This window comes from Lycium barbarum, chromosome 11, assembly GCF_019175385.1.
Source record: "Lycium barbarum isolate Lr01 chromosome 11, ASM1917538v2, whole genome shotgun sequence".
In the NCBI taxonomy this organism is placed as follows: Eukaryota; Viridiplantae; Streptophyta; class Magnoliopsida; order Solanales; family Solanaceae; genus Lycium; species Lycium barbarum.
The window spans coordinates 45,110,968-45,133,704 of record NC_083347.1 but is presented as its reverse complement, the minus strand read 5'-3'; positions in this window follow the sequence as shown (position 1 = coordinate 45,133,704).

The window sequence follows — 22,737 nt, the reverse complement described above, 5'->3', positions numbered from 1 at the left end:
GCAACCCAAAATATATTGCCTCATAGGTCTACAACAACAACATAAAAAATCATGGCCACACACGACAAAAAAAGCATCAAAGAGAGTATTACATACCTGGGGACAATGGCGTCTCTGCTTGGGTCTCTTCTGCGGTGGAAATAAATGCGGATATCTGGACTTCATATCTTCTTCCCAAGTCATTTTCTCTCTGTTATTGTTTCTCCACAGGACCTTAACTGAGGCTACGTCTTTGGTTCTGAGTCTTCGCACTTGCCTATCTAGTATGTCAATGGGTACTTATTCATAAGACAAATTCTCACTAACTTGGACATCATCTACAGGCACGATTCTGGAAGGGTCTCCAACACACTTACGAAGCATCGACACATGGAAAACCGGATGGACTGACTCTAAATCCGAAGGTAGATCTAATTCATAAGCCACATGGCCTACCTTGCGCACAATTTTGTAAGGTACAATATATCAGGGACTAAGCTTTCCCTTCTTGCCGAATCTCATTACACCTTTCATCGGTGACACCTTCAAGAATACCCAATCGTTAACTTGGAATTCCAAGTCCCGTCGACAGTTATCTGCATAAGATTTCTGGTGACTTTGGGCTGTCAACAACCGGTCTCGGATAAGCTTGATCTTTTCTATCGCTTGGTGGATCAATTCTGGGCCTATCAGTTGTGTCTCTCCTACGTCAAACCATCCAATTGGCGATCTACACTTTCTCCCGTATAAAGCCTCATACGGGGCCATCTAGATGCTGGAATGATAACTGTTGTTATATGTAAATTCAATAAGTGGAAAATGATCATCCCAATTACCTCCGATGTCTAATACACATGCCTGCAACATGTCTTCCAATGTCTGAATAGTGCGTTCAGCTTGTCCATCCGTCTGTGGACAAAATGTTGTGCTAAGTCTCACTTGAGTTCCCAAACCTTCTTGGAAGGATTTCCATAAATTAGTTGTAAATTGTGGTCCCATATCCGTGATGATGGATACGGGGACACCATGAAATTGCACTATCTCTTGAAGATACAACTTTGCATAATTTTCTGCTGAGTATGTAGTTTTGACTGGTAGAAAATAAGCTGACTTCGTAAGTCTGTCAACAATTGCCCATATGGAGTCATACTTCCGCTGAGAATGAGGTGTTATATCTCGTATTTTTTTACGTCGAATTATTCGTAAGCTAACCGACATAAGTTAAGGACGGGATTAACTTTGGGATATGAAATAAGCGCCTTTAATTCTCGATTTTAATTGGTGCACAATTTGTTTATAAATTTCAATTAGTATAGAAATATTATTGGAGATTAAGGACTAATTAAATATGATTAGATTATTAAGTAGGGATTAGTGATTAATTAAAATTAATTAAGTTAATTATACCTTGAGTGGGCCCCACCCATTTTTAATTAAAAAAATAATAGATAAACAAATGTATTAAAATGATGATTCACTAAGGTGGGCACGTGTAGGATTATTAGAATGCATATATATAGCATGTTAATGACTAAGATTAGGCAAGTAGCACATTGTCATCTTCATTTGCAATTTTAAACTTAGAAATAAAAGAAAGAGAAGCATTTCCATGGCTGCCAAGCTCTCGGCCAGCCATGGTTTTCTTTAAAAAAAATTTGTTTGCTTTGATTAAATTCTAAGGTGATTTAGAAGTCCAAGGAGGTGATAGCAACATTGGGTATTGAATTGAGGAAGAAGAAATAGTGAAATTGGTGCAAGTGAGTGTAGAATTTGCTCCGATTAAATTAAGGTAAGATTTTCCCATTTTATGGTATAATTGGATTAATGGTGTTGTAATGGAAATATTAAAATTGTATTAGATGAAATTGGAAGTAAGAAATTTCATGAAATCGTTGATATTAGGAGTTGTAGTTGTTATATGGAATGGTTGAGTTGAAAGATTAAAAATGTAGTTTATGTTCATACGTTGTTGTTCGTGTTGTTGTCGTGTTGTCATTGATATGGCTTCTAAATTTGGAAGAAATAAGTGTATAACGTATCGTATACAAAGCGAATGTTGGTCTGTTTGGTGTATAATCTTAAATGTTAATGATTTGGATTGGAAAAGGATTAAGAAAGGCTATTGGGTTGTTTGAGTTGTTTAGGGGCTGGATTGTAAGAATTTGATATGAATATTTCTATTACTGTCATTGTTGGTATTGCTGTGATAACAAGAGATTAATTGGAAGTTCGGGTTAGGCAAGTTATATAGGGGAAATGCTGCCCGATTTCTGTTAAGTTCTTAATTAACAAAAACCCTAATTAGGAAAGTATGAACTAGAGAATGATTCCTATAAGTGATTGGTTGTATATTTATAAGCTAGAAAGTATAGTTCACTAACAATAGTGTTACTTTCATATTAAATAGGCTAAAGGGGCGACGAAGCGAACTTGGTTACGGTTAACCTATAACAGGTATGTAAAGTTATCCTTTCTTCTTTATGGCATGATCTTTATGAAACAAACAGACGACGTGTATATGATTCCAAAGAAGTTCCTAATCTTAGAGCCACTAGGATGGCTAATGTTCTTGATTCCCAGAACTTATTTTATTATGTCTTGATACGTGTCTATGGTTCCAGATTTCCTATTTTGATATCATCCATAGTGACATTCGAAGGATACTTGATATGACTATTGTCTTGATTTTCAAATGATGGTTCATTTTGATTACCCTATTGAGTCTCAGATATGATTTAGTTTGCATATGGTTGCTCACTACTCTGCTCATGCATGCCTCAATATGTCTTTCACTGAGTCCCGGGCCAGGATACATTTTCGTGCACAGTTTCACTGCATTGTTCACCGAGTCCCTCACTAGAGGGCCGGGATACGGTATATATATATATATATATATATATATATATATGATATGATGATATGATTATGTGATGATGTGGTGATATGATGATGTGATTATGGCGCCGAGGATGATATGTGATGACTTTATTCACCAAGTTCCATAATGGGCCGGATATGATATATGATATGATATGCATGATTTTCATTTCATAAGGCAAGTGTATTTATATTTTGAAAGTCATACTTGTTTCTTGTAATCTTTATTTCAGTCATGATCCTTTTTATCGTATTTCATGCTTTACATACTTAGTACATATCTCGTACAGACCCCCTTTCTTCGGGGGGGGGGGGGGGGGGCTGCGTTTCATGCCCGCAGGTACAGATACTCGATTCGGTGATCCTCCAGCTTAGGATTTCCAGTCAGCTGTCTTGGAGAGCTCCATTGTCCCGGAGCCTAGACTTTTGGTACAGATCTTCTGATATATATATATATATATATATATATATATATATATATATATATATATATATATATATATGTTTGTCCAGGGGTACGGCGGGGCCCTGTCCCATCATATTTCACTGCTGATACTCTTAGAGGTCTGTAGACACGTGTGTGGGTTGTATATAAATTATGATCAGCTGTGTCTATTAGTTTGTTGTCGATGTTTCTGTTTGTTGTGGCAGCGTGGCCTACTTACGTATGCTATCGATATGTAGTGGAGGCCTTGTCGGCTTGCGTAGTATATTCACATGTAGTGGCAGCCTTGTCGGCTTGCGTATTATAATGATATATAGTGGCAGCCTTGTTGGTTCTCGTATTTTATTACGTTGTGATTGGTTGTGACTCCGCAGAGACAAATTATCATGATATGTGACATTGAGAACCTTTGGGTCTTTGTCAATTCCCATATTGTCTATAGTGTCAGTCTGATTATATCTAACAGGTACATACACGAGTGTCCAGCTCGGGCACTAGTCATGGCCCACGGGGCTGGGTCGTGACAAAAGTGGTATCAGAGCAGTTTATCCTCGGAGTGTCTACAGACCGTGTCTAGTAGAGTCTTGTTTATCGGTCTGTTGTGCACCACATCTATAAACAGGAAGCTACAGGACATTTAGGATGTTATCTTTCCTTTTTATCCTAGATCGTCCGATAGAGCTATATTATCAGGATAATCCCTCCCTAACAGATTATTATGTTTACAGCTATGCCTGAAAAGAAAGCGGCAGCTACCCAGAAGGGCAAATCGGTAGCAGGGGATACTAGCCAGACTCGGAGATTTACTAGAGCCTGTGCCCAGCTTATGCTTGAGATTGTGTTCCAGTCGGCGAGTTCTGCTACACCGCCACTTCCAGAGGAACCTAGAGCAGCGGTATCTCCAGATCAGGGGGCGGCTCCACTGCTAGCTCCCGAGGTTCCAGTACCCGAGACTCCAGCTCGTCATCCAGGGGCGGAGAATAGAGCCATGAGAGATGTAGTTCAGTTGCTGACCAAATTAGTGGCAGGAAAGGCTCGCAGGCATGGACTAGGGGTTGACCATGCGGATAGACATGATAGCTTGAGAGGCCGCGACTTCTTAAGTTTTAATCCTCCAGAGTTTTTCGGGTCAAAGCCCGAGGATGATCCGCAGGAGTTTATTCAGCAGATGCAGCGTACGTTGAGGATAATTAAGGCTGCTGAGACTGAGTCTATCGAGTTGGCTTCGTATCGATTGCGGGATGTAGCTGTTAATTGGTATGAGTCGTGGGAGTTATCTAGGGGCGAGGATGCTCCTCCAGCAGTATGGGATGAGTTTGTGGAGGCCTTCCTTGGCCACTATCTGCCTCCAGAAATGAGGCGGGCCAGAGTTGATAGATTCTTACATTTGAGGCAGAGCGGAAGGAGCGTTCGAGAGTATAGCCTTGAATTTGATTCATTGGCTAGATATGCACCTACTATTGTAGGTGATATGGCTGATAGAGTGCATCTCTATGTGATGGGGCTGGATCGTTATTTGATTGATGGTTGTATGGTAGTGGCTCTTCAGCCAAGTATGGATATTGCTCGGGTACAGGCATATGCACAGGGGGTAGAGGATCGACACAGAGGACGCCAACCAAATAGAGATTATGACAGAGGCCAGCATAAGAGGGCTAGATCGGCTGGCTATCCTGGCGAGTTTCGAGGCGGGCAGCCTCAGCAGCATATCAGATATCCTTCCCAGTCCGCACAGAGTGCACCCCCACAGTTCACAGGTAGAAGGTTTGATAGTACAGGGTATTCAGGAGCCGGTCAGAGCTCCAGGGCTTCGGGTTCGCAGTTGAACAGGGGGTTGAGTTAGTCGAGGCCACCTGTTACACCTCAAAAATATTTCGTGAGCCAACAATGAATAGACCCACGAAGGGCATGAATGTGCGATGTTTTACTAAGTAGGGGATGACTATTTATGAACTTTGGAAATAAGAGAGTTGCAGAATTTCATTTCAGCCCAGTGGTCGTAAAATGGAATACGACCCGTAAAGTGATTTACGAACCGTAAAGTGCCATCGTCCTTCAACATTCCAAAATTTCAACTTTCTTTCAAATGCATCAAATGGTTAAACACGACTAGGAATACGGACCGTAAATTGAAATACGACCCGTAAACTGAGTCGTAAATTGCCATGATCTTCAGCCTACCTTTCTGGTTTTGATATGCTTAAATACGGTTGTGGAGGACGGACAGTAAACCAGTATACGGCCCGTAAAGTGGGGTTTACGACCACTGTACACCCCGACTGCTGTTCATTAAAAATCAGATTTTGAGTTATTAAAAAGGGACCCTAAGCTCATTTTATGTCATTTCTCACCTACACGGTTAAAGAACTCTCTAGAGTAATCCAAAACACTTCAACCATAAGAATAACAAGGAAATCAATGATCAACAACATTAAATCCATGAAACAAAGTGTGTGAAACTCAAGTGAAGTTCATCCAAACCAAGAAGTTCCAAAAAAGAGTGAAGTAGGGTTTTGGTGATAGAGGAGTAAATCAATTCAAAACTTGTTCAACCATCATCTAAGGTAAGTTTCATGACCATTTCATGTTGTTTAAGGTATTGGAAGGTTAAGACACCCGAATTGTAGAAAAACATAGCAAAGGGGTCATAAATGAGTAAATAGTGCCATGAGTGAATGGTAGTTGTATTGAATCATGAATATTAGTGTGTTGTGAGTATGAATACGTTATAAATGACATGTAAACCATGAGATAAGCTTGATACATGAGAAAATACGATAGTGAACCTAAAACCATAATTGTGGGAAAAATGAAGAGAAATGGTGGATCATGGTCATTGTATATGAATGATGATTGTTGATCGCTATATTGTAATTGTTATTGTGGGTGTTGGAAGTCGATATGAAATATGGGAAAAGTAGGATAAACAAAGGAAGTGCTGCCTAATTGTCTCTAGAAATAGTAGTGCGTTCTTATAGTTGATTAACTAACGCAAATGCGAATTCTCTCTTGAAGGTAGAAATGAGATATCGAAGGAGGACAATCAAGCGATAGTTTAGTTAAACGTCAAAGGTATGTGAGGCTAGTCCCTTCTTTCTAATGGCATGAATCCTATAGCGTAACTTGTTTCTTATCCATTAGCCTATGTCTATAATTAGCTACACAAGGTAATGAGTTAAAGTATATAAAGTCTAATGATGTTATTTATCGCTTACACTCACCTTATATGATAATTTCTTCAAGGTGAGGCAGAATGTCCATGATTGTTCCATAATGCAATCGGGGGATCACGACCTTACGTCACCCCGATAGAGCATGTATTATGACAAGCTAAGCATATTGTGATGAGCATACGATGATATTACTACTACACCGCGCCTATTTGGCCGGGTAGTCACCTCCAAGGCGGGCAGCTATGCGAAACACCATGGCCAGACGGCATGGGCATACACCACTAGTGGGTGGCATGAGATGTTACCCCGGACGTGGGAGGCCTGGACGCGGGATCATTTCATGATTATCACACCGATCCGATATGGACGGGCAGTTTATACATGATGCATATATGATATGATATGATGATGAGCATGAGTAAGACAACATGATTTGTTTTCTTATACTTGGCAGTTAGATTCCGATGTTCCATATGAGTATCTTCTTTATATCATTGTTTTACTTCATTGTTTATGCCTGTCATACTCAGTACAATATTCGTACTGACGTCTGTTTTCTTTGGACGCTGTGTTCATGCCCACAGGTAGACAGGGAGGAGATCTCGACCCAGATTCGTAGTAGCTGTCAGCTGATTTGAGAAGCACTCCATTGTCCCGGAGGTGCTTATGATTATTCTTTTGTGTATATAGTCATGTATATGTATTTTGGGCATGACGGGGTCTTGTCCCGTCCTTGCGTTCAGTACTCCAGTAGAGGCTCGTAGATGCGCAGTGCGGGTTAGATGGTCTCACGAGATGCTTTCATGTACATGTATATATTATTTTTATGGCCGAGAGGCTTATGCATATAAAAGTATTTTTGTGTTCTCAAACTGAAAAGATGATTTTCTTATGTCCTAAGTATAAATCGATAAAAGAGCATTAAATGAGTAAGATGAGTAGCAGAATGAATGGTGCTCGGTGGCTGGCCCCGGGTACCCGTCACGACCCCTAAATGGGTCGTGACAAAAGTGGTATCGGAGCGGTTCAGTCCTAGGAAGTGTCTACGAGCCGTGTCTAGTAGAGTCTTGTTTATGGTGTGTTGCGCGCCACATCAATAAACAGGAAGCTACAGGGCATTTAGGAAAAATGACCATTCTTCTTCTATGGGATCGTGCGATAGAGCCATGTGTAAGATTTTATCCTCCCTAATAGTGCGTTATGATTTCAGAATGCCTCCAAAGGGGAAGGCTACAGTCGCCCAGAAGGGCAAGACTACGACAAAGAGGCGAGTAGAAAGAGAGCCTCCGATGAATATCGAAGAAGGAGAATTACATAATGAGGCCTTATCTAATACCTCTTCTACCCCGCCTAATGTGGAAGGGCAAGGAGGAGCTCCACCTCCAATTCCTCCACCGGTTGCTTCGGGTCAACAAATGACCGAGGCCATTCAGCTATTGACACAATTGGTTGCCGCACAGGCACAACGGCAGAACGTGGGTTCAAGCGATCGGGCAGCGAGTACAAATGCCCGTGATTTTATGAGTTTAAATCCACCATAATTCTTGGGGTCAAAGCCGGATGAAGATCTGCAAAGTTTCGTAGATGAGATGTTAAGGACATTGAAGATTGTCCATGCCTCTGAGACCGAATCCATGGAGTTGGCATCTTATAGACTCCGGGATGTGGCAGTGTTATGGTACAACAATTGGGTGTTATCAAGAGGAGAGAACGCGCCTCCTCCGGTTTGGCAAGAGTTTGTAGATGCTTTTATTTGTCACTATTTGCCACCTGAGGTCCGCCGAGTTAGAGCGGACAGGTTTCTAAATCTGAGGTAAGGAAATATGGGTGCCCGGGAGTATAGCATGCAATTTAATTACTTGGCAAGGTATGCCCCGGCTATGGTGGCCGATATGGGAGACCGGGTGCATAGATTTGTAAGTGGCCTAGGGCCACATTTGTTTAGAGATTGTTTGACGGCGTCCTTGCAAGACGGGATGGATATTTTCCGAATACAGGCCCATGTTCAGAATTTGGAGGGGCGACAACAACAGCAAAAGGGTGATCGCGACAGTGATAGAAGACAAAGCAAAAGGGCTAGGTCTATGGGCACAGGCAGTGATTATAGAGGGGGATCAAGGCAGACATATTCTGGGTACTCAAGCCAGTTAGTGACGAGTGCACCTCCTCAATTCGCAGGTAGGAGATTTGATCGCTCCTTCCGTTCAGGTCAGGGCCAGAGTTCGAGGGCTTCAGGTTCCCAGTTCATGGAAGATTATAGTCAGGGGAGACCCCCAGTGCCGCGATGCAACCAATGCGGCAGATTACATTTCGGGCAGTTTCGTCAGGGTTCGGATGCCTGTTATACCTGTGGTTAGATGGGGCATATGACGAGGGATTGTCGATCTATGAGTGGCAGAGTTGGAGTTCAGCCTACAGGTTCCGCAGTTGGCTCTTCATCAGCACGCCCGGTAGGGCAGACCCCCCAGATGATAGCAGGTTGAGGTAGAGGCTGAGGGGCAGCATCTACTTCAGGTGCCACTCAGCCCCGCGTATATGCTTTAGCCGGACGACAAGATCTCGAGTCCTCTCCGGATCTAGTTACAGGTATATTGTCTATATTTTCTCGTGATGTGTATGCATTGATAGATCCGGGTTCTACATTCTCTTATATTACCCCATATGCTGCTGGTTGTATTGGGGTGAAACCCGAGTCAATTAAACCCTTTGAGGTACTCACTCCGGTTGGCGATCCCGTGATAGCAAAACAAGTGTACAAAAACTGTGTCGTCGTGATATGTGATAGTCAGACCAAAGCTGATTTGATTGAGCTGAAAATGGTAGATTTCGATGTAATCATGGGTATGGATTAGTTGGCGTCGTGCTATGCTAATGTTGATTGCCGCACAAAAGTGGTTCAATTCCAATTTCCGGGAGAGCCCGTGCTTGAATGGAAAGGTAATGCAGCATCACCAAAGGGTAGGTTTATTTCCTATCTCAAGGCAAGGAAGATGATAGCCAAGGGTTATATTTATCACTTAGTTCGGGTTCATGACACAGAGGCAAAGCCGCCAACATTCCAGTCAATTCCGGTAGTGAATGAATTCCCAAATGTGTTTCCGGACGAACTTCCAGGTCTCCCACCAGAAAGAGAGATTGACTTCGCCATAGATGTGTTGCCGGACACCAAGCCCATTTCTATTCCTCCTTATCGAATGGCCCCGGCGGAATTGAAAGAGCTAAAAGCACAGCTGAAAGATCTTCTTGACAAGGGGTTTATCAGACCCATCTCATTGCCGTGGGGAGCACCAGTCTTATTCGTGAGAAAGAAGGACGACTCCTTACGAATGTGTATCGACTACAGGAAATTGAACAAAGTGACGATAAAGAAAAAATATCCTCTTCCAAGGATGGATGATTTATTTGATCAGCTGCAAGGTGCTAAGTGGTTTTCTAAAATAGATTTGAGGTCGGGTTATCATCAAGTGAGAGCTAGAGAAGCAGATATTCCCAAAATAGCTTTCAAAATGAGATATGTCCACTATGAATTCCGAGTAATGTCATTTGTGCTAACTAACGCTCCAGCCGTGTTCATGAATCTGATGAATAATGTATTAAGGCCGCTCTTGGATTTGTTTGTCATAGTATTTATTGATGACATTCTAGTATATTCTCGCATAGAATCAGAACATGCAGATCATTTGAGAATTGTACTTGGCATTCTTCGAGCCTGAGACTTGTATGCAAAATTTTCAAAGTGCGAGTTTTGGCTAAATTCTGTAACATTTATGGGCCATGTTATTTCCAATGATGGCATTCGAGTCGACACTCAGAAAATTGAAGCGGTGAAGACTTGGCCAAGGCCTACGACGCCCACGGAAGTCCGTAGTTTTCTGGGTTTGGCAGGCTATTATAGAAGGTTCGTAGAGGGCTTCTCATCTATTTCAGCCCCATTGACGAAGCTAACTCAGAAGTCCGCTAACTTTCAATGGAACGATGCATGCTAGCATAGTTTCCAAGAGCTGAAAGACAGGCTGACCTCAGCTCCAGTGCTAACACTTCCAGATGGGCCAGATGGCTACGTTATGTATTGTGATGCCTCCGGTGTGGGACTAGGATGTGTATTGATGCAGCACGGGAAAGTTATTGCATATGCTTCGAGGCAATTACGGAAACATGAGAAGAATTACCCCACTTATGATCTTGAATTGGCTGCGGTCATCCATGCATTGAAGATATGGAGAAATTACTTATATGGTGTGCATGTGGACATCTATACAGATCACAAGAGCCTCAAATATATTTTTAAACAGAAGGAGCTGAATTTACGGCAGAGGCGTTGGTTAGAATTATTAAAATATTATGACGTGAATATTTTGTACCACCCCGGTAAAACAAATGTAGTAGTTGATGCACTTAGCCGCCGATCAATGGGTAGCTTATGTGGAATCCCTCCGTAAAGGAAAGAGATGGTTCAAGAACTTCACCGATTGGCAAATATGGGAGTGCGTATAATTGATTCGGGCGATGCCGGGATTAGTATAAATGATTCCACAATTTCGTCCTTTGATATGGAAGTGAAAGAACGGCAGTGCGAAGATCCGCAGATATGTCGTTATAGAGACACATCTCATGGGAAAGAGAAGTCTCCGTTTGAAGTTTCTATGGATGGAATTCTTAGGTATCGAGGCAGGTTATGTGTGCCGAATGTGGCAGATTTGCGCCGACGAAATCTAAAAGAAGCACATTGCTCTCGATATTCTATTCACCCAGGTGCAACCAAAATGTATCATGATCTCAAGATGATGTACTGTTGGGGCGGCATGAAAAGGGACATAGCAGAATTCGTGACACAATGTCCAAATTGGCAACAGGTAAAAGCTGAACACCAGAAGCCAGGAGGCTTGTTGCAAGCGATGGAAATCCTTACTTGGAAATGGGAAGTGATCAACATGGATTTTATAGTGGGATTACCTTGTTCCCGTGGCAGTATTCAAATGGCTCCATATGAAGCTTTATATGGGAGGAAATGTAGATCTCCAATTGGATGGTTCGAAATAGGAGAAGCACAACTAGTGGGTCCTGAATTGATCCAACAAGCAATAGAAAAAGTCAAGGTGATCCAAGGTCGGTTGTTGACAGCCCAAAGTCGCCAAAGTCCTATGCGGACAACCGTTGATGAGACTTGGAATTTCAAGCCGGTGATTGGGTGTTATTTAAAGTGTCGCCAATGAAAGGGGTGATGAGATTTGGTAAGAAAGGGAAGCTAAGTCCCAGATACATTGGACCCTACAAAATCATTTGCAAGGTGGGTCAGGTAGCCTATGAATTGGATTTGCCTTCGGAGCTTGAATCAGTCCACCTAGTTTTCCACGTTTCGATGCTCCGCAAGTGTATTGGAGACCCCACCAAGATTGTCCCGATAGAAGATGTGCAAGTGACAGAACGGCTTACCTATGAAGAGCTAGTTTCAGTCTTATGGCGAAATGATAACCGGGAAGAAATGACTTGGGAAGCAGAAGAGAGCATGAATTCCAAGTACCCACACTTATTCCAACCCCCGGTGGAGATCCAAGACGAAACACCGACGATATGAGGTATGTACGCTTTATTTTTATGTTTTTGATTGTGTGTGGCCACGGATATGTTGATATTGTGATGTAGCCCTATGAGGCGATGATATTATGAGTTGTTGTGACAGGTTGGTAGTGTCAAATTACAGGGGAAACTCTGGCGAAATTTTTGTAGAATCCCGAGTGTTTAACATTCGAGGACGAATGTTCCAAAAAGGGGGGAAGAGTGTTACACCTCGGAAATTTTTCGTGAGCTAACAATGAATAGACCCACGAAGGGCATGAATGTGCGATGTTTTACTAAGTAGGGGATGACTATTTATGAACTTTGGAAATAAGAAAGTTGCAGAATTTCATTTTAGCCCAGTGGTCGTAAAATGGAATACGGGCCCGTAAAGTGATTTACGGACCGTAAAGTGTCATCGTCCTTTAACATTCCAAAATTTCAACTTTCTGTCAAATGCATTAAATGGTTAAACACGACTTGGAATACGGACCGTAAATTGAAATACGACCCGTAAACTGAGTCATAAACTGCCATGATCTTCAGCCTACCTTTATGGTTTTGATATGCTTAAATACGGTCGTAGAGGATGGACCGTAAACCAGTATACGGCCCGTAAATTGGGGTTTACCACCACTGTACACCCCGACTGTTGTTCATTAAAAATCAGATTTTGAGTTATTAAAAAGGGACCCTAAGCTCATTTTATGTCATTTCTCACCTACACGGTTAAAGAACTCTCTAGAGTAATCCAAAACACTTCAACCATAAGAATAACAAGGAAATAAATGATCAACAACATTAAATCCATGAAACAAAGTGTGTGAAACTCAAGTGAAGTTCATCCAAACCAAGAAGTTCCAAAAAAGAGTGAAGTAGGGTTTTGGTGCTAGAGGAGTAAATCCATTCCAAGCTTGTTCAACCATCATCTAAGGTAAGTTTCATGACCATTTCATGTTGTTTAAGCTATTGGAAGGTTAAGACTCTCGAATTGTAGAAAAGCATAGCAAAGGGGTCATAAATGAGTGAATAGTGCCATGAGTGAATGGTAGTTGTATTGAATCATGCATGTTAGTGTGTTGTGAGTATGAATACGTTATAAATGACATGTAAACCATGAGATAAGTGTGATACATGAGAAAATACGATAGTGAACCGAAAACCATAATTGTGGGAAAAATGAGTGAAGTAGGGTTTTGGTGCTAGAGGAGTAAATCCATTCAAAGCTTGTTCAACCATCATGTAAGGTAAGTTTCATGACCATTTCATGTTGTTTAAGGTATTGGAAGGTTAAGAAACCCGAATTGTAGAAAAGCATAGCAAAGGGGTCATAAATGAGTGAATAGTGCCATGAGTGAATGGTAGTTGTATTGAATCATGAATGTTAGTGTGTTGTGAGTATGAATACGTTATAAATGACATGTAAATCATGACATAAGTGTGATACATGAGATAATACGATAGTGAACCCAAAACCATAATTGTGGGAAAAATGAAGAGAAATGGTGGATCATGGTCATTGTATATGAATGATGATTGTTGATTGCTATATTGTAATTGTTGTTGTGGGTGTTGGAAGTTGATATGAAATATGGGAAAAGTAGTATAAACAAAGGAAGTGCTGCCCAATTGTCTCTAGAAATAGTAGTGCGTTCTTATAGTTGATTAACTAACGGAAATGCGAATTCTCTCTTGAAGGTAGATACGAGATATCGAAGGAGGACAATCAAGCGATAGTTTAGTTAAACGTCAAAGGTATGTGAGGCTAGTCCCTTCTTTCTAATGGCATGAATCCTATAGCGTAACTTGTTTCTTATCCATGAGCCTAGTTTTAAAAAGCTACACATGGTAATGAGTTAAAGTATAGAAAGTCTAATGATGTTATTTATCGCTTACACTCACGTTATATGCTAATTCCTTCAAGGTGAGGCAGAATGTCCATGATTGTTCCATAATGCAATCGGGGGATCACGACCTTAGATCACCCCGATAGAGCATGTATTATGATAAGCTAAACATATTGTGATGAGCATACGATGATATTACTACTACACCGCACCTATTTGGCCGGGCAGTCACCGCCAAGGCGGGAAGCTATGCGATACACCATGGCCAGACGACATGGGCAAACACCACTAGTGGGCGGCATGAGATGTTACCCCGGACGCAGGAGTCCTGGACGCGGGCTCATGTTATGATTATCATACCAATCCGATATGGACGGGCAGTTTATACATGATGCATATATGATATGATATGATGATGAGCATGAGTAAGACAACATGATTTGTTTTCTTATACTTGGCAGTTAGATTCCGATGTTCCATATGAGTATCTTCTTTATATCATTGTCTTACTTCATTGTTTATGCCTGTCATACTCAGTACAATATTCGTACTGACGTCCGTTTTCTTTGGACGCTGTGTTCATGCCCACAGGTAGACAGGGAGGAGAGCTCGACCCAGATTCGTAGTAGCTGTCAGCTGATTTGAGAAGCACTCCATTGTCCCGGAGGTGCTTATGATTATTCTTTTGTGTATATAGTCATGTATATGTATTTTCGGCATGACGGGGTCTTGTCCCGTCCTTGCGTTCAGTACTCCAGTGAAGGCTCGTAGATGCGCAGTGCGGGTTAGATGGTCTCACGAGATGCTTTCATGTACATGTATATATTATTTTTATGGCCGAGAGGCTTATGCATATAAAATTATTTTTGTGTTCTCAAAATGAAAAGATGATTTTCTTATGTCCTAAGTATAAATCGATAAAAGAGCATTAAATGAGTAAGACTAGTAGCAGAACGAATGGTACTCGGTGGCTAGCCCCGGGTACCCGTCACGGCCCCTAGATGGGTCGTGACACCACCTTTGCCTCGGTTTTTTCGGGGTGGTAGGCATCGTCGTGGGGAATGTCATCGTGCTACAGATGCTTGTTTTTCTTGCGGCCGTCAAGGAAATATTATGAGAGAGTGTCCGTATGGGAGCGGTCCAGGTGGTGTGGCTCAGCCTACTGGATCGATTGCTGGGTCATCGTCTTCCGTAGCTATGCGCCCTATGGGGCAGGGTGCTCAGGTACCAGCAGGCCGTGGTAGAGGTCGTGGCAGAGCTTCCAGTTCTAGCGGTCCTTCGAACCACATATATGTTTTGGCTAGTAGACAGGATCAGGAGGCGTCACCAAATGTGGTTACAGGTATACTATCGATTTTCTCTCGGGACGTATATGCATTGATAGACCCAGGCTCCACCTTATCGTATATCTCTCCCTTTGTTGCTAGTAGAATCAGAATAAAACCTGAATTGATTGAACCATTTGAGGTAGCTACACCGGTAGGAGATTCTGTTATAGCAAAACAAGTATATAGAGATTGTTCGGTGATTATATATAGTCGTTGCACCAAGGCAGATCTGATAGAGTTAGATATGACTGAGTTTGATATTATTATGGGTATGGATTGATTAGCTTCTTGTTATGCTAACGTTGATTGTAGAGAAAAGACAGTTCGATTTCAGTTCCCAGGGAGCCAATTATAGAGTGGATGTGAAATACAACATCGCCGAGGGTAAGTTTATTTCATACCTCAAGGCAAAGAAGATGGTTAGAAAGGGTTATATTTATCATCTGGTTCGGGTGCATGACCTGAAAGCAGAGGTGCCGACTCTTTAGTCAGTGCCGATAGTTAACGAATTCCCAGATGTATTCCCAGATGAACTTCCAGGTCTTCCTCCTGAGCGGGAGATAGAGTTTACTATAGATGTGTTGCCAGATACTCAGCCTATATCTATTCCTCCTTATAGAATGGCACCTGCAGAACTGAAAGAATTGAAGAAGCAACTTAGAGACTTGTTAGAAAAGGGCTTCATCAGGCCCAACACATCACTTTGGGGAGCATCGGTACTATTTGTGAGAAAGAAAGATGGGTCGCTACGGATGTGTATCGATTATAGGCAGCTGAATAAAGTGACAATAAAGAATAGATATCCCCTCCCCAGAATTGATGATCTATTTGACCAGTTGCAGGGTGCTAAGTGTTTCTCGAAGATAGATTTGCGGTCAGGCTATCACCAGGTGAGGGTAAAATAGGCAGATATTCCGAAGACTGCATTCAGGATCCGATACGGGCATTATAAGTTTATAGTTATGTCTTTTGGGCTGACCAATGCTCCAGCAGTATTTATGGATATGATGAACCGAGTATTCAAGTCGTTCCTAGATATGTTTGTGATTGTATTTATCGATGATATTCTGGTCTATTCACGATCGGAAGAGGAGCATGCAGATCATTTGAGGACGGTACTTAGAGTGCTCCAGCACCAGAAGTTGTATGCTAAGTTTTCTAAATGTGAATTTTGGTTGACTTCAGTAGCATTCTTGGGGCATATTGTTGGAGCTGATGGTATTCGGGTCGATACACAGAAGATTGAGGCTGTAAAGACTTGGCCTAGAGCTACGACACCTACGGAGGTACGTAGTTTTCTGGGGATAGCAGGGTATTACAGGAGATTCGTAGAAAAGTTTGCCTCAATTTCAGCGCCTTTAACAAGGCTAACTCAGAAGGCAGCCAAGTTCTAGTGGACTGACGCATGTGAGCGAAACTTCCAGTTGTTGAAAGACAAGCTGACTACGGCTCCAGTCTTAACTCTTCCAGAGGGACCAGATGGCTATGTTATTTATTGTGATGCCTCAGGCGTTGGACTAGGTTGTGTATTGATGCAGCATGGCAAGGTTATAGCTTATGCCTCCCGGCAGCTCAGAAAGCACGAAAGGAATTATCTTACTCATGATCTGGAGTTAGCAGCGGTAATTCATGCTTTGAAGATATGGAGACATTATTTATATGGCGTGCATGTTGATATTTATACGGATCATAAGAGTCTCCAATATATCTTTAAGCAGAAGGAGTTGAACTTACGGCAGAGAAGGTGGCTAGAATTACTAAAGGACTATGATATTGATATCCTGTACCACCCAGGAAAAGCAAACGTTGTAGCAGATGCACTTAGCCGTAAATCTATGGGTAGCTTGACAAATGTACAACCAGAACGGAAGGAGATAGTTCGTGAGATTTGCCAGTTAGCTAACCTTGGAGTCTGTTTGGCTGATTCTGATGATGGCGGAGTTTCTGTTCGAGGAGTTGCTGAATCCTCTATAATAGAAGAGGTAAAAAGACACCAGTATGAGGACCCTGTTCTGGTACATTATAGAGATGCAGCTCTTCAAAAGGAGAAGACCCCATTCGAGATTGCACCTGACGGAGTACTACGATATAGAGGCAGGTTATGTGTACTTGAGATTGCAGGGCTACGACAACAGGTTATGGGAGAGGCACACTATGCCCGTTATTCTGTTCATCCAGGGTCAACGAATATGTATCATGACCTCAGATGTTTGTATTGGTGGGATGGCATGAAAAAGGATATAGCGGAGTTTGTCGCTCAGTGCCTAAATTGTCAACAGGTTAAGGTCGAGCATCAGAAGCCCGATGAATTATTACAGGAGATAGAGATCCCGACTTGGAAATGGAAGGTAATTAATATGGACTTTGTTACAAGTTTACCTCGCACTCCACGAAGATATGACTCTATTTGGGTTATCGTGGATAGGCTGACAAAATTAGCTCATTTTCTTCCAGTCAGGACTACCTATTCAGGTGAGGACTATGCGAGGTTATACCTCAAGGAGATAGTAAGACTTCACGGGGTTCCCATAGCTATTATCTCCGACAGAGGAGCTCAGTTTACAGCTAATTTTTGGAGATCAATCCAGGAGGGATTAGGGACATAGGTGTGTCTTAGTACAACATTCCACCCTCAGACTGACGGACAGGCCGAGCGCACTATTCAGACGCTACAAGATATGTTACGGGCCTGTATTATTGATTTCAGAGGTAGCTGGGATGATCATTTGCCACTTATTGAGTTTGCTTATAATAATAGCTATCATTCTAATATCCATATGGCACCGTATGAGGCCTTGTATGGGAGGAAGTGCAGGTCACCTATTGGTTGGTTTGATGTTGGTGAGACTAAATTAATAGGCCCAGACATGATTCAGCAAGCTGGTGATAAAGTGAAGCTTATTCAGGAGAGGTTACTGGCAGCCCAGAGTCGACAAAAGTCATATGCAGATAATCGACGTCGACACTTAGAGTTTCAGGTTGGTGATTGGGTGTTCTTGAAGGTGTCGCCCATGAAGGGTGTCATGGGATTCGGCAAGAAAGGGAAGCTTAGCCAAAGGTACATTGGGCCTTATCAGATTATTCGAAGGGTAGGCCGGGTTGCCTACGAGTTGGACCTACCGTCTGATTTGGAAGTAGTACATCCAGTCTTTCACGTGTCGATGCTTCACATATGTATTGGTGACCCTTCTAGAGTATTTCCCGTGGATAATATCCAGGTGATGGAGGAATTGTTCTATGAGGAGAAACCTATAGCTATACTTGATCGGCAAGTCAGGAGATTGCGTACTAAGGATGTGGCTTCCGTCAAGGTATTATGGCGAAATAACAATAGAGAAGAGATGACCTGGGAAGCCGAAGAGGAGATGAAGAATAAATATCCTTACTTGTTCCCTATGCCTGCAGGTAATTTAAACTCCTCACTTGATTATATTGATTAATAGATGAAACAACATGTTATAGCGGTAAGGGAGATTTCCCCGAAATTTTAATAAGGCTCTATAGGACCAATTTAACATTCGAGGACGAATGTTCTAAAGGGGGGAAGGATGTTATATCCCGTATTTTTATACGTCGAATTATTCGTAAGCTAATCGACATAAGTTAAGGATGGGATTAATTTTGGGATATGAAATAAGCGCCTTTAATTCTCGATTTTAATTAGTGTACGATTTGTTTATAAATTTCAATTAGTATAGAAATATTATTGGAGATTAGGGACTAATTAACTATGATTATATTATTAAGTAGGGATTAGTGATTAATTAAAATTAACTAAGTTAATTATACCTTGAGTGGGCCCCACCCGTTTTTAATTAAAAAAAATAATAGATAAACAAATATATTAAAATGATGATTCACTATGGTGGGCACGTGTAGGATTATTAGAATGCATATATATAGCATGTTAATGACAAAGATTAGGCAAGTACCACATTTTCATCTTCATTTGCAATTTTAAACTTAGAAAAAAAAGAAAGAGAAGCATTTCCATGGCTGCCAAGCTCTCGGCCAGCCATGGTTTTCTTTAAAAAATAAATTTGTTTGCTTTGATTAAATTCTAAGGTGATTTGCAAGTCCAAGGAGGTGATAGCAACATTGGGTATTGAATTGAGGAAGAAGAAATAGTGAAATTTGTGCAAGTGAGTGTAGAATTTGCTCCGATTAAATTAAGGTAAGATTTTCCCATTTTATGGTATAATTGGATTAATGGTGTTGTAATGTAAATATTAAAATTGTATTAGATGAAATTGGAAGTAAGAAATTGCATGAAATCATTGATATTAGGAGTTGTAGTTGTTATATGGAATGGTTGAGTTGAAAGATTAAAAATGTAGTTTATGTTCATATGTTGTTGTTCGTGTTGTTGTCGTGTTGTCATTGATATGGCTTCTAAATTTGGAAGAAAGAAGTGTATAACGTATCGTATACAAAGCGTATGTTGGTCTGTTTGGTGTATAATCTTAAATGTTAATGATTTGGATTGGAAAAGGATTAAGAAAGGCTATTGGGTTGTTTGAGTTGTTTATGGGCTGGATTGTAAGAATTTGATATGAATACTTCTATTACTGTCGTTGTTGGTATTGCTGTGATAACAGGAGATTAATTGGAAGTTCGGGTTAGACAAGTTATATAGGGGAAATGCTGCCCGATTTCTGTTAAGTTCTTAATTAACAAAAACCCTAATTAGGAAAGTATGAACTAGAGAATGATTCCTATAAGTGATTGGTTGTAGATTTATAAGCTAGAAAGTATAGTTCACTAACGATAGCGTTACTTTCATATTAAATAGGCTAAAGGGGCGACGAAGCGAACTTGGTTACGGTTAACCTATAATAGTTATGTAAAGTTATCCTTTCTTCTTTATGGCATGATCTTTATGAAACAAACAGACGACGTGTATATGATTCCAAAGAAGTTCCTATTCTTAGAGCCACTAGGATGGCTAATGTTCTTGATTCCAAAAACTTATTTTATTATGTCTTGATACGTGTCTATGGTTCCAGACGTCCTATTTTGATATCATCCATAGTGACATTCGAAGGATACTTGATATGACTATTGTCTTGATTTTCAAATGATGGTTCATTTTGATTACCCTATGGAGTCTCAGATATGATTTAGTTTGGATATGGTTGCTTACTACTCTGCTCGTGCATGCCTCAATATGTCTTTCACTGAGTCCCGGGCCAGGATACGTTTTCATGCACAGTTTCACTGCATTGTTCACCGAGTCCGATGTGATGATGTGGTGATATGATAATGTGATTATGGCACCAAGGATGGTATGTGATGACTTTATTCACCAAGTCCCATAATGGGCCGGATATGATATATGATATGATATGCATGATTTTCATTTCATAAGGCAAGTGTATTTATATTTTGAAAGTCATACTTGTTTCCTGTAATCTTTATTTCAGTCATGATCCTTTTTATCGTATTTCATGCTTTACATACTCAGTACATATCTCATACTGACCCCCTTTCTTCGGGGGGGGGGGGGGGGGGGAGGGGCTGCGTTTCATACCCGCAGGTACAGATACTCGATTCGGTGATCCTCCAGCTTAGGATTTCCAGTCAGCTGTCTTGGAGAGCTCCATTGTCCCGGAGCCTATACTTTTGGTACAGATCTTCTGATATATATAAATATATATATATATATATATATGTTTGTCCAGGGGTACGGCGGTGCCCTGTCCCGTCATATTTCACTGCTGATACTCTTAGAGGTCTGTAGACACGTGTGTGGGTTGCATATAGATTATGATCAGCTGTGTCTATATAGTTTGTTGTGGATGTTTCTGTTTGTTGTGGCAGCCTGGCCGGCTTGCGTGTGTTATCGATATGTAGTGGAGGCCTTGTCGGCTTGCGTAGTATTCACATGTAGTGGCAGCCTTGTCGGCTTGCGTATTATAATGATATATAGTGGCAGCCTTGTCGGCTCGCGTGTTTTATTACGTTGTGATTGGTTGTGACTCCGCAGAGACAGATTATCATGATATGTGACGTTGAGAACCTTTGGGTCTTTGTCAATTCCCATATTGTCTATAGTGTCAGTCTGACTATATCTAACAGGTACGTACACGAGTGTCCAGCTCGGGCACTAGTCATGGCCCACGGGGCTGGGTCGTGACACGAGGCAAGCCTACGATAAAATTCATGTTGATAACTTCCCATTTCCAAGTTGGAATTTCCATAGCTTGCAACAATCCTCTTGGCTTTTGATGCTCAATTTTCACTTGTTGACAATTTGGACACAGTGCTACAAACTCCGCTATATCTTTCTTCATTCCGTCCCACCAATACATTGACTTCATATCATGGTACATCTTTGTCGCTCCTGGATGAACAGAATAACGGGAGTAATGGGCTTCTTTCAAAATCTGGTGGCGTAATCCTGCAACATCTGGGACACATAGCCTGCTTCGATACCTGAGAACTTCTTCTACAGAAATTTCAAATGGTGACTTCTCTTTCTAAGGAAGTTTATCGTTATAATAACTCAATTTGGGGTCTTCATCCTGGTGCTTTTTCACCTCCACTACTAAGGATGAAACAGCTGAGTTATGAACAGCAACTCCTGCATTGCCCGAGTCCATTAAGCGAACTCCTAGGCTAGCTAGCTATTGAAGTTCACGGACTATTCCCTTTTCTTCGGCTGAACGTCACATAGACTGCCCATGGATTTACGGCTAAGAGCATCAGCCACCACATTCGCCTTTCCGGGATGATAGAAAATACTTATGTCATAGTCTTTCAATAGCTCTAACCATCGCCTCTGCCATAGATTTAACTCCTTCTGGTTGAAAATATACTGGAGACTCTAGTGATCTGTATAAATATCAACATGAACACCATAAGAGTAATGTCTCCACATCTTTAGGGCATGAATAACTGCAGCTAGTTCAAGATCATGGGTCGGATAGTTTTTCTTGTGTTTCCGCAACTGCCTGGAGGCATAGCTAATGACTTTACTCTGCTGCATGAACACACAGCCCAACCCAACACCGGAGGCATCACAATAAACAACATAGCCTCCTGATCCTTCTGGAAGTGTCAGAACTAGGGCTGAAGTCAATCTATCTTTCAATTCCTTGAAACTGCGCTCACAAGTTGTTACACCTCAGAAAAATTTCATGTCATCGTATGATAGTTAGACTAACGCCGGGTGAGAAGTATACGATGTTTCTATAAGTAAGAGAGGTTACTTAACGATTCCAATTAAGATTTCTAAAGACATTTCACTACAAGAACCTTGCCTTTTAACGACCACTTCTTAACGAAGGGATATGGATCCGGTCGTTATAAGTACACTTGTAACGACCAAGTTTTTTTCCGGTCATGGATTCCAATTTTTAGTACAATATTAATGAGGGGATAATATTCGGTACTTAGAAACCATAATATCCCATCGTTAAAAATAAAGTAACTAATTAAATAAAAAAATTAGCCGCTACTTTTTCCCTCTTTTTCCTCCAAACTCACCCTCCCCACTCCTCACACCGAGAAAAAGAAAATGTCAGTTTGTA